Genomic DNA, 12,434 nt, shown 5'->3' with positions numbered 1-12,434 from the left:
CCTTCAAAAGTGCACAGCGCACGGCAAAATCCTGCTAGCGCACGGCCAGCGCACGATCTGCGCACCCTATGCTAAAGATAGGGTGCGCAGATTGCAAGCGTCCATGTGCGCTAGTAGGCGGCGATGACCGGATGGGGCGGGCAGGGAGCCGGGAGGGTGCGGGGCTTAGCGGCAGCCGTGCGCTGCGCTATAAAGCGCAAATGTGAAACTGGCCTAAATGTGACGGTACCTTAAGTCCCTCTTTTTTTATAAAATCCTGCCTGTATTTTCGTTGGAGGTCTTCTCAATTGATTTGGTGTGAATAGGGTTAATTAACTAAATAAAACACACATATACATTTTTTAGAAAAATATTTATATATTTTATTAAATGTTTTTTTTATTAGATACATGCATGTATATATGATTTTTCAATGTTTTTTATTTAATTTGCGACAAACATATATTTATGCATAAAAAATTCTCTTTCCTTGGGACGACGAGGATTTTCCTGGAGATCTGTTCAGCCGCTCTAGTATGGTGGATAGAGTGTCTTGCTGTTTTCCCCTCTTATAATTTTTTAAACAGTTCGCGATTTTTTGATATGCTCTTTCTCCATTTTTTAATATTTTTTTTCCTTTTTTCCGTTTCTTCTTTTTCTTATAAATTTTATCTGTGAATATAATAAAGAAATACTATTATTTTATGTAGAATTTAATGATCGTGTTTTATCATGTGATAGATTTACACGTCACACTATGAACTTTGACTTTTTGTAAAAAAAAAATGTGACTATTGGCACCAATTTCAAATGTGAAGTGTATTTAATCTGGAAGCAACGCCACTTTTTCATGTATGTCATCCCCTGAGGAAGAAGTTGTTTGTACTTCGAAACGCATTGGGAATAAAAACATTGATCTTTTAATACAACAGTAATTGTGCATTATATCAAGCAGGGCACGAAGTCCAAAAAATGCTCCATAGGATTTGTTGTTTCGGCAGTCACTTGTTTGACCCTTGGACGTGCAGCAGCTGATCACTAACTCTATGTGCTTTAACTCTCCTACAGCAGGTGAGTAGATTCTATATACGTTTATAACTTTATCATCGGATAAGACCCTATTTGCGCTTTTTGTTCCTATAGTGAAAAATATATATAGCAGAGGTGAGTGGCAAACAATGAACAGCTGAAACAATCTAAGTAGGAAAGCTCCAGGAGCTTCAACTGAACAGGGATTTATTATACTTTATGAAGCAATATATGAGGCTCATTATACTGTATAGAGCATTGTATGGGGCTCATTATTCTGTATGGAGCAATATGTGGTGCCCATAATACTGTATGGAGGACTATATTGTCTGGTTTCTGAGCTATTGTAGAATTTACAATAATAATAATAATCTTTATTTTTATATAGTGCTAACATATTCTGCAGCGCTTTGCAGTTTTTGCACACACCCTATGAGCAGTGTCCTATGATAAATATCAAGAAAACTAAATAAAAAATGGCAGATTTAAAAGATACCAAAAGAAACAGACAAAAAAAATGGAATACTCAGGGGAGCTGTGGAGATAAGGGCCCATTACACACAGCGATCTCGCTGGCGAGATCGCTGATTTTGTGACACATCAGCGATCTCTCCAGAGAGATCGCTGTGTGTGACATCCAGCAGCGATCGGCCCCCTGCCGGGTATCGCTGATCGTGCTGGATCGTCCTGGGCCATTTTTTCATTGCTGGTCTCCCGCTGGCCAGCGCGTATCGCTGCGTGTGGCAGCGGGAGCCAGCGATGAGCGACGCTGCACGCTGGTTACCAATGTAAACATCGGGATTCTAAGGGCTGCAGGGCCCTTAGAAACCCGATGGTTACCCTAGATACCAGCGTGCACGGCAGGCAGGGCGGGAGGTGGAGGCAGAGCGGCGCACAGACCAAAGTAGCTCTGCTATCTGCTACTCCAGTCAGTCAGACCAGAGCAGTAGATAGTATGAACAAACCACTGTATTGGACAATTATTTTTCTAAAAAGACGGGACGGCTAAGTATATATAAAACAGCCTTTATTTCAATCAAAATTGGCAATTATAAACAATGTGCAAGAAAAAAGTGCCTATGTGGCATACCAATTATTAAAACAATATAAAAATATCCCTGAGATCTGTCAAATCATTTAAATCAATATTTAAACATTTTCTAAAATATATAATGTATATATACAATTCATATCATCATACCGCAAATACATATTGATAAAACATATATTAATAAACAAATATCATATAATATTTAGAGTGATATTGTAAATATTGTGAACAAATTTACCCCAAAATATCACAATAAAGTGATTAAAAACCACCAATAAACTGCACAATCTTCATATAAATGGTAATACATATGTGTAAATTACATCTAATATATTATAAAAAGTGCCATGATATTCGTATTCACAAGTAATCATGTAACTGTGAATCAAAAACAAGGTGTGTAAACACTCAGTGATAATGTGAACCAATATAGACATGTGTTACATACCAGCGGTATAGTGACAGCTCCGTGTGGTAATGCCAGGCACTCCCCGACGCGCGTTTCGGAACCAGCGTCCTGACGCCGCTCTGCCTCCACCTCCCGCCCTGCCTGCAGTGCACACTGGTATCTAGGGTAAACATCGGATTTCTAAGGGCCCCGCAGGCCTTAGAAACCCGATGCTTACATTGGTAACCAGCGTGCTCGCTGGTCCTGATCGCTGGAGGGGCTGTCTATGTGACAGCTCACCAGCGATCAGCTAACAATATCCCAGCGATCCCATCCACGTCGGATCGTGGGTGGGATCGCTGGGACATCGTTATGTGTAACGGTACATATACAGTAACAGCAAAGCCTGGCCTCTTTTGAACCAGTGAAAGGTACTCTTTAGGTGGTCAATGAGATCAGACACCAAGCCAGGTGGTAGAAAGACAGGTTTGAAAGGGGCTTCAGACAAGAGTGTAATTGCTTGAATCATGAAACAGACAGAAAAAGTACTAAGCTTGGAGGACAGTAACAGGGAGAGAGTTGTGGCCACCATTTCTTCCATTTTACTAATTGGCCTATGATTAGAACAATAAAAAGAAGCAAAATGTGTTACCATGGGTACTCAAGAATACCTGACAAAATATCAAGCTTTTTCAGATATAGGACTGACCTGAATGACAAAGAAATAATAGCAGTTATTTAAAATCCCTTCAATTCCTAAAACTCTATTATACATTGCTGTTAGGTACGAAACATGTTTTAATATTTATTACTAAGGCCAATAATCTCGATGACTCATATTTTTTTTTATCTAAAACTGCATTATGAGATTGTACTTTTCTTAACTCATGTGGTCATTTGTATTCAGAAAAAAGTAATTTTGACAGAATACCTTAAGCCATATTAAAACGGTTGTTCTCCTGTTTTTGCCCTTAGTTTTTGGAAAGTCTTCACACTTTCAGTCAATGTGTCTGTTGTGTCTGTTTTCTTATCAGTTTATAAGTTAATAATAAGGTTAGGAAGGGCAGGCTATTACATGGAGTTGTGACTACTGACTAGAATAGCTTTGGTCTTGGGAGCCAAGAGAGCCAAAGGGAAAGCACTTCAATATACTGCATGTGAGAGAAAAAAAACAATTTGTACCCCAGTTCAGCAATGGCTGCCACTCAACAGGGTCTTGACATCATCCACTTTTATAACGCTTTGTGCACAGCTGTATACTATGTCATACACTAGTGTTCAAAAGCATCAGAAAATGTAAAGTCTGATATTTATTGGAATAATCCACTAGATTTGATTCACACATATCCCTCCCCGCACCCCGAAAAAAAATAAAATAATAACCCCAGTGCCACTTCACACACTGCTGAAGAGTCAGAGAGTGGGCTAATAATATTAGGGTGGGCCAAGTAGGCATCACCATAATGCCCTGCAGCGATTACATTCTGAGTTAAGACCCGGTCAGAAAGGAGGGCAAAGAATGGAATGAGTAGTTAAAGGTCTTCTTTTTATTTTTCACAACGCGTTTCAACAGATCAATCTGTCTTCCTCAGGTGACTGCCACCAGAGGAAGACAGATTGATCTGTTGAAACGCGTTGTGTCTTCAACATCAGCGGGGGTTGGAATTTTCTCCTGCAGAGCGGAGGTTGCGACATCCGGCAGAGCATGGATCTCGTCTATGGGAGCCACCACGCTGGGAGCTGAGATCTTCCCGTTGGAACCAAGATGTCAGGAGTCGGAGACTGAGGGACTGGAAACTGCGACCATCCTGGTGGAGCCCGCGCCAGAACTAGGGGCTGAGCCCGTGCTACATCTTCGGGAGCTAGGCCGTGCCGCTGTAGATGCGGAGGAGTGCGGTAGTTGCGGGACGGGCGTGTACAGGATGCTGTATCGGGAGGTGGTGAGTACACCTTGGCCCTTGTCCCGGGAGGGTTGGCCTGTTCCTCAGTCGTGTGTTCCGAAAAGCGGGCCCCTTGTTCTGTCATCTGGCCCCCAGGCCCAGGAGACCGGACCCACAGCCAACACTAGTGCAACGTTGGGAGTCTCTTTTTCCATACAAGCAGCAGAGAGCTCATTTCTTTCTACCTTTCAGTCTCACGCTGCCTCCGCTGCATCATTGCAACCCATGGATTCTGTTGCTGCAGAGCCCTCCTCAACCCGTAAATGGGTGTGGGAACAGAATGAAAAGGAGGCACGGAAAGCGTGCCACTGAAAAGATGCCTGTTTATTGAGTAAAAGAACTTGGGGCTTGTTGCACCTTGATTAAGGTGGAACTGTTCTGTGTCCCCTCGGGCAAAGGAGCCCTGATGTGTTCTCTCGAGAGAGCAGTGCGCCAGAATGGCCTAAAGTAATTGTTACTTTGTAAACACGTTTTGTTGCACCCGTTGTGCCCCTTCCGCTGAATAGAAGAACTTGACTCTTAACTGGTGTGGGTCCATGGACTGACGGATGACATGCGGCTGCAACAGCGAACTGTGTATTGGAAACAGGCGGCCCACGTATGGGGCGAGGGACTGTGCTATTGCTAAAGGGAGGGGGATGTCTCCCTTAAAGGTAACGTACCTGAGGGTACATGTTTGTACAATAAAATGAATGGACTGAGGATGCTACGGATGGACTGTCTCCATGCACCTACTTTGTACATACCAGTTAATGTGGATGCTCTCCTTAAAGGAAGGGGGATCACCCTAAAGTATCTTAGACCCAACTGGGAGAGTTGTTTGTGTTTGATAGGACACTGCCTCAGGACTGTCAGTGCAGGCACTTGTTAAAAGAATACATATATAAATAAAAAAATGAAGTGGACATTGTCTTTGTATAAATCTAGCTCATATTGAGCTGTTGTATATATCTGTTCTCCCTTCATGGAGTATCCACTGTAAAATAGTAAAAGTTTATTATAATCATAGCAATGTCAGGGACGACAATGATTTAAGGAAGAAGGAATGTAAGGGGTTGAGAGTCTTACGCCTTTAAACCTCCATGTTGTTGGTATATATATATATATATATATCTAATATATAAAGCTTAATGTGGGTGTGTATGTATGTACAGTATGTATGTCCGGGATTGGCATCCGCACCGTCGCAGCTGCAGCCATAAAATTTGGCACAGTCACACGTCTGGACCCCGAGAGCGTCATAGGCTATGTTGTGAGGCGAAATTTTAACCCCGCACGTTCCAATTCACCAAACAATGTTGCCCCTATCTACATAATGGGGAAAAAGTGAACGGAAACGTTTTGGTGACAAATTGACAGCTGCCAGATGTGAACAAGGGGGACTTAAAGAATGAGAGCGATGGCGCCAATGAGTATATACCGTACAGTTGCTAAGGTGGGGCCCTGACATGGGATACTCACCACACACGGGGATATGAACACACACACAAAATTCGCCACACACTATCATGTGCTTCAACACATATACCACCCTCAGCACACATTTCACCACACATACACCAACCTCGCCACATAAAAGTCGAAACACAAAAGTCACCACTCAAAACTCGCCACGCTGTCACAGAGCTGCTTTAAAAGATGAAAAATGAGCTGTGATTTGTTGCTATCAGCAACAGTTTTCTTTGTAGACAGTTGTGGTAACTGAGGCCTACTATTCTTATCATTTCTATGGTGTTATTGTCCTTCTGTAAAGCTGGAAATAACACAATTTATTGCTGTGCCAACACAGACCACCCTCTGACACAGACTGCAGGGGGAGCCCAGTATCACACAGGATAGGATTAGATACATGGCTCAGCAGTCAGTATCACACAGGATAGGATTAGATACACAGCTCAGCAGTCAGTATCACACAGGAGAGGATTAGATACGAAGCTCAGCAGGCAGTATCACACAGAATAGTATTAGATACACAGCTCAGCAGTCAGTATCACACAGGATAGGATTAGATACACAGCTCAGCAGTCAGTATCACACAGGATAGGATTAGATACATAGATCAGCAGACAGTATCACACAGGATAGGATTAGATACGAAGCCCAGCAGGCAGTATCACACAGGATAGGAATAGATACACGGCTCAGCAGTCAGTATCACACAGGATAGGATTGGATGCACAGTTTTTATGTGCAATATAATCATTATAATTTGTTATAACTGACCACAGTTGGTTACTATGTCCAGGCAACGCCGGGCTCTTCAGCTAGTATATATATATATATATATATATATATATATATATATATATATATAGTACTGTTGTAGTGTAATAATGTATATTTCATGTTGCTGTATTGTTTATATACTATGTGTTGTTATGTTTCTGCACCATGTACTTGGTAGGGACAGTGCAGTTTGGGTTATGGTCACTAGATGGGGGCATTGAGTTCACTACTTGGTAGATATAGCTGTAGTACACATAAGAGTTAACTGTAGGAGGGGTTAGCTAAGGAATAAGCCAGGAATGTCTTCCTGTATCAGTCAGTCCGAGGCCTGACCCCTGTGTGCTTGGGCGGGCTATATGCTCGAGCTGCCTAACTACCCCGTAACGTTGAAGCATATGCCCAGTCATCCAGGGGGTACACAGAGAAGAGCAAGGTACAGCAGAACCAGCAGTAGAGAGGAAAAGAAAGGAAGGAAGCAGAGAAGATTGAAGGCCACAGTAAAAGTGAACAGGCAGGTCACTCCAGATTGTGGTGGATAGCTACGTGGGCTGAATCTCTGATATCCAGGGTGAAACGGGCAGGAGAGCGCTTCACCGTGGTGATGCTTTACAGGGAGGACACTGAGGGGCCGTCTGAGACTCTCCATCCTGCGGAAACACTTAGTGACGCAAGGAACAGTGAAGAGAAAGATGAAGTAATGTGTCATCTTTACTGTGATGGAAATACTGGAAACTACGTGTATGTGCTGTTTCCTGAAGTAAATAAATTTGTGCAATTAAAGGGAATCTGTCACCCATATTTAGTGATATCATGCAAAGATATCACCCAATTGCGCGTCCCATAAGGATTCTATTAGGGCTTTTGACTCCCCCGACCCTGCACCTTTGAGGCATAAATACCTTTTTTATCTTGTTGGGGATGTATGCAAATTGCCGCGGTCTGGTCCGATGGGCGTGGCTTAGTCGCCTTCTTTCCCCGCCCTCCTCGGCTTGCTGCACGTAATCTTCATCTGTGAATACCACAGATAACGTTGGTTTCCGCGCTTGCGCATTGTAAAGGCCACCGGCTCCCGTGCAATATGCCTTGCCCAACTGTGGGCGAAGCATATAATAACTACTGTGCATGCGCCGGTATTTTCCAGCGCGGTCTATGCGCCGGAAGTCTTCACATGGCTACAAAATTGGTTAAAACGCATGCGCATAAAATAAGCAAATGCATACAAAACACATGATGCATTTTTTGCATGCATTTCTATTGCGCAAGATGCGCAGCCCTAAAAAAACGCTAGTGTGAAAGTTTCTTGCTTCTGGTACTTCTGCTTTGGACTGGTATTGACCCTCTGGCGCTCCGCTGATTCTGTGCTTGTTTTTTCCATTGTACTGCGTGACGGTCTAGGTTTGACTTGGCTTGTTTTACTACTCTGCTGCCACCTGGTGGTAGCCTCACTGCAGCGCTGCAGGTCTGCTCTTACAGATGTGTTGTCCTCCTTCCACTCTATTGCCATCTGGTGGAGCTTGCAGCTACCTGCATAGGTCCAGCGTGACATTATAACTGAACCATTAACAGTTTTTTCTTTACTCCTCTCTTTATGGATCAGCTTTGTAAGCTGGAGGATCAGGGGTCTAGTCTGACTCAAATGATGCCGGACTTGCCTGTGGAACATAGAGCCCTGGCCACCTCCCATAATCAACTTCCGAGAGAGCTCTCTTAGATGGTTAGGTCTTTTCAGAGTTCTATTACCCAAACTGCCTGTAAGCACTTGGACCCTATAGATGTCTCGCTCCACTCTCCTGAACCTACGGTCAGACTCCCGGATATTTTTTCCTGGGAGAAGGAGAAATTCTGTTAATTCAGGGAGAGTTGTAAGTTGCTTTTCTCCCTTAGACCCCGATCCTCTGGGGATGAGAGTCAACGGGTAGGGATAGTTATTTCATTACTCCATGAGGTTCCTCAAACTTGGGCTTTTTTGTTACCTGCTATTGCCCCTGAATGTGTGTCTGTGGATAGGTTCTTTGCGGCCTTAGGGCTGATTTTTGAAGAACCAGACCGGGTAGGGGTGGCAGAGGACACAATCTTGGATCTCTCCCAGGGTAAACTCACCGCCGAATGGTATTGCTCTGAGTTCAGTCGGTGGTCCACTGAAGTGATCTGGAATGACTCTGCGCCAAGATGTCAGTTCAGGAGAGGACTGTTGGATCATCTTAAAGACACTCTGGCTCTCCACCCACCACCTTGCTCCTTGGAGGAGGCTATGACTCAGGCCATTCGTATGGATCGGAGCTTGCGGGAGAGATATGTAATGCAGCGAGAGGTTCCTTTTCTTCCGGCTAATTCTGATTTGGCACCTGATGTGACAGCTCTCCACGGGAGATCGTCATGGGACAATCGTATTAATTGGATTACGTCGGACACAGGGAGTATAATGTTGGTTTATTATTTTCATTTTTTTTCAGGTGATCGATGGCTTTGTGGATTAGCACAATTTGGTGAGTATGAACTATATATGTGTGTATGTTTTTTTTTGTTTTTTTTTACATTCAACACATTAGCCGGATGATGGGACTGTTACTGTCCCATCATTGGCTAATGTGTCAATCAATCACTGTCACTGTAGCAGGCATAGCCCGATGGGACTTGTAGTCCCATCGGATGATGCGTGCATACATACACACACATGCAGGCCCCCGCACAACCACACACAGACCCCTGCACAGCCCCGCATACCCCCACGCAGCCCTGCACAGACCCCCCACATACCCCCGCACAGCCACCAGCATAGTCCCCTGCACAGACCCCTGCACAGACCCCCGCACAAACTGGTATACCCCCACATAGAACCCCGCACAGACACCGCATACCCTCACACAGCCCCGCATACCCCCGCACAGACCCCGGCACAGCCTCACACAGACCCCTGCATACACCCGCACAGACCCGCATACCCCCGCACAGCCCCGCATACCCTCACGCATACCCCCGCACAGACCCCCGCACAGCCTCACACAGACCCCCGCATACCCCCCACACAGCCCTTCATACCCCCGCATAGACTCCCCCACACCCCGCATACCCCCAAACAGCCCCGCCACACACCATACAGACACACAGTGTCAGCTCTTGCCCAGTTAAATAAAACGGAATACGTCGCCGGATTCCGTCATTTGTCGGTCAGTGACAGATCTGTTGCCCATAGGCTTCCATTCTAGCAAAAATTTTTCAACGTAGCCAAAAAATGTTCTTATGTCCGTTGTCTCCGGCCTACGGACAAACAATTTCTGACGGATGAAACATGCGGCCATCTGTCACTAATACAAGTCTATGAGAAAAAAATGGATCCAGCAGCATCAGTCGCCGTATCCGTTTTTTTCAAAATTTGACGGCTTGTGTATGATGGCAAAAAACTGATATGTGAAAGGGGCCTTAACCGCAGAGGTATCCCATAAACATCAATACACTATCTCTTCCTCACAAATACTTCTCACTGATCCCGGTCAGTATAACTCACGGTTGTCAAGACCATTACCTGTTGGATTAGCCACACAGTTTCTCAGATCCCTCTTATCCTCAGAGGTATCCCATAAGCATCAATTCAAACACAGTCTCCTTCTGACCCCGGTCAGCATAACACGGACTCCGTTCCATTACCTGTTGGCCATGCAGGTTCTCGGATCCCTCTTATCCGCTGACGTCTCCTGTAAATATCTCTCACTGACCCCGGTCAGCATAACTTATGGTTTTCAAGACTGTCTACTCCTCTGGCTCGGACTCGCCAGCAATGCTTCCCCAGGCTATGCGACGTCCAGTCAGGAAACATGGGAACTCTGTCCAGTCTGACAGACTCCTTACACACTCTCTCACATGTGCAACACACCTTCCTTAGATAACTGTAACCACTCCCAGTTACCTATCACATGGCTAGTCACATGATCATGACCTCATCACAGGTCCTCAAAATTCACAACAACACACATACCTTCAGGCAAAACAGGGTACAGTGAGCCCCCCTCACCCCGGAGCGAAGTAAATGGGTAGAACTACCCTCCTAACTCTCAGAGCTACCCGTCGCCCAGACCCAAATGTGAACAAAAACTACTTAGAAGTTACGTACACTTGTGAAAAAACACTCCGGGCTACAACACAGGGAGCTGCCATCCCTGTGATACATTCCTCCCATTAACTATACAGCCATTAGTATCGCTACAATGTGTTGGGTGAGAGAGGGGTGAAGATCTGTTTTGTGTGAATGGGGAAAAAGATAACCTGCATATCTATCCATGGAATAACCTCATCAACGATCTTCAATCAAAATTGCAGTAGTGCCAGAGGAAACTCGTAGATTCACCGAAAGAATGCCATCAAACCATGTGGTGAGGTCCAACTACAGACAGTGAAACCTGGCAGTCTCATCACAAAAGACATACTCAAAACCCTGCAGAAGAAAGCTGCAGGAGAGTAACAGAAATGCTGGAAAGGTGAGGGGTGTACACAGGATAATGATGTGGGCCGACCTATGAACTGTGAGCGTGAAGCCACTCCAGGGTCTGAACTTGGAGAAAGCCGCCTTTTGGATAGGCGGATGCCTGAAGATTGGCAACGACATAACCACAGAGAAAAGACCTGAACCAAGAAAGACTGAGACAACAAACATACTTTGATCATAAACCAATAAAGATTCAGAAAGAAGATGGTGTATTCTGTGGATGGAGACATTTGATTATGGTGAATGGCAGGGAAGAGCTGGTGGCCGCGTTGGGTGATCTCTAAGTACTTACAGTAAGTACAGTATTATAGTTAATTCTAAATATATATATCTTTATATATTTATATTTGAAAGTTAGCTTTAACGGGCTGAGTGGTGGAACTACTTTGCCAAGGCCCAAGGTAAGGCTGGAGGGGTGTAACTATGTGTCTGTCCAAATCAGACCTCGGATATACGGCAGCTGATGATACTGCGATTCTAAGGAAACAAAGGAGGTGAGACCAGGTGTTACTCCAGAATTGCTCTCGGGTAGATGGCAGCTGATCCCCTTGGGCCGAGTAGCAGGAATGGCCCGAAGAAAGGAGCACTAGATGAAGGCAGGTACTGTAGAAACACGGGAACCATGAACACGGACGAGACCGGCTGACATACAGATGAGTGCTGGCAGGTACGGACTGGACCGGCTGATGTACAGCAGAGAACTGGCAGGTGCAAATTGGACTAGCTGAGATATAGATGAGCTCTATCAGGTGTGGACTGGACTGGTTGATGAACAGATGAGCATTGGCATATGCGGACTGCACAAGCTGATTTACATGCAGGTCGGCACAGTTGATAAGACAGGCAGGCGGGCACATCTGATAGCCAGGCAGGTATGCAGGTTTACAGGAATACGAGCACTGGGACTTGAGAACTAACAAGAGTATTATGAACAAACTTACAACGTTGCACAGGTAATTCCCATCAGGTAGAGGTGCCTTTTATAATGGATGTCTCTTAAGGGCCTGTCACACTAAGCGATATCGCTAGCAATATCGCTATAACGTCACTGGTTTTTGTGACGTTATAGTGATATTGCTAGTGATATCGCTATGTCTGATACTTACCTCCGACCGCTCCCCCGCTGGTTATCGCTGATCGCGCGAGAACGTCCTGGACTGTTTCTCGTCATCAGCTTCCTGCTGGGGCGACGAGCGACGCGTGGAGGCGGGCGGGAGGACGTCTGGATCGCCTCGTCTGACAGGTAAGTAGCGACCCCCGACCCCTGCGATGTCGCTGGTGAGATCTGCCTGTGAGACAGCTCACTAGCGACCACTTAGCGATGTACCAGCGATCCTGACC

General features: G+C 45.1%; 1 long non-coding RNA gene across 1 annotated transcript; it reads right to left on the bottom strand.

Annotated features, from left to right (window-relative positions):
* Positions 1 to 337: 337 nt before the first annotated feature.
* Positions 338 to 10,442, bottom strand: LOC141100776 (uncharacterized). Its single transcript, XR_012234771.1, has 2 exons — positions 10,259 to 10,442; positions 338 to 651 (listed from the first exon to the last, which is right to left on the bottom strand). It is a non-coding gene; the product is annotated as an uncharacterized lncRNA (long non-coding RNA).
* Between the last annotated feature and the right edge of the window lie 1,992 nt (positions 10,443 to 12,434).

This window comes from Dendrobates tinctorius, unplaced genomic scaffold (genome assembly GCF_039654945.1).
Source record: "Dendrobates tinctorius isolate UK_male_01 unplaced genomic scaffold, ASM3965494v1 ptg000107l, whole genome shotgun sequence".
Classification (NCBI taxonomy): Eukaryota; Metazoa; Chordata; class Amphibia; order Anura; family Dendrobatidae; genus Dendrobates; species Dendrobates tinctorius.
This window is presented reverse-complemented; position numbering and strand designations above follow the sequence as displayed.